Raw genomic sequence first — 1,583 nt, 5'->3', positions numbered from 1 at the left:
GTAACTCACTATTATTTGTCTATTTGTTTTCCTGAGAAACTATCCTGAAGATACCAATAGGCAAAATAACAACCATTGCATTGTCCTACCACTTTGTCTGTAATTCGGTAAATGCCCCTATTGCTGTGTTACCCCTCTTTTACTCTTTTAAATAAATAAAAAATAAATAAGCACCATAGCCCAGTGACACAGGTTTTATTGACTCCATTTAAAAAATTTGGGACATGAGTCATAACATGCTCTAATTTTGAAGGGCGTCTCTGTCTTGCATTGTTAGCTGGGATGCAGTTTCTGAGTGGGTTCTACACAAGGAAGGTTTTAGCTATGGAGAAGCAACAGCTCCAGAGCAGAGTGGGTGATGTCTCAGTGATAGTGACATTACTGGCTTCAACTGATTTCCAAGGGAAATGGACAAAAAAGATGCCAAACTTCGGTACAAATTGCCCAAGGATCAACAGATGTAAAAGCCATTAACTGAGCAGTTAGCAGGGCTGAATTCCTTGGCCCATCTGTTCTACAGCAGTGCTGGGAAGTGTAAGGGACTGGAGGAGCAGATATCCCTGAAACATTCTTGAGTGTGTTTCCATATCAGGACCTTTGCCCTCTGCTGGTAATGCTTACCCTGAATATTTGTGTGGTTCCTTCTTCACTTCCTCTGCCTTTCCTCAAACATCACCACTTTGTAAAACTGTTACCTAATATATTTTACTTCTTTAACATACAGCCCTCGTATACTCCATGTGTTCAGAACTGACCTGGTTCTTGGCTGAAGGGATGCCACCGGGGTCCAGCTATAACATTTTGTGACTGTCATGCCAGTTTCCTTGCTGCCCTCTGCTGTTCATGGGCTAAATTGTGGCAAAGCTTAGTTGCAGTAAGAGCTGCCTGTGCTGAACCGTAGTTAATGAATGTCCCATTGCATAATGTTCGACGTTAGTTTTAAGGAAATAAAATTTGTCGCAACTGACCTTACACACCTGGGAAGGGACTTTCCATCCTGTCTTCAGCAACCTTGTCCGAGATAAGTCCGCCATTTTATTTTCATGATTCCTTCAAAATAACCTGTAATGCATAGAGGAGAAAGTAGAAAAATATGAAACTTTTAAGAAGAATTATTTTGTCATACTAATGAATTGTATTATCTTTAAAAATCATATATTTGTTCAAACAAGTATAGTTTTACACAAATATAAAGTTTTAATTTTAAAAGTAATAAAGTAGCAGCCCCCTGTGCCTTGCGCCCAGGCAGCGAGTTCTCCGGGAGCGGCAGGGCTCCTGGGTGCGGACTCATACCACCACGATTCCCAGCTGAAAAGCCCGCACAGAGCCAGGTAGGCCCCACCCAATCCCGGAGGCCAGGACGCGAGAACAAAGACCCCGCTGACATTGCAGACTGAGTTTCCAGGAGCAGGGAGGCCCAGGGGACGGGCGGGGCGAGCAGGCCCTCGGAGCCGGCCGGCCGAGCAGGCTCCCCCAGCCCCCCGCGCCTTGCGCCCAGGCAGCGAGTTCTCCGGGAGCGGCAGGGCTCCTGGGTCCGAGTGTGGGCCAGACTCATACCACCATGATTCCCAGCCGAAAAGCGC

This window comes from Chinchilla lanigera, unplaced genomic scaffold (genome assembly GCF_000276665.1).
Source record: "Chinchilla lanigera isolate Chin_1 unplaced genomic scaffold, ChiLan1.0 scaffold00008, whole genome shotgun sequence".
NCBI classification, from domain to species: Eukaryota; Metazoa; Chordata; class Mammalia; order Rodentia; family Chinchillidae; genus Chinchilla; species Chinchilla lanigera.
The sequence above is the reverse complement of the archived record's forward strand: the minus strand, read 5'-3'. Positions refer to the sequence as shown.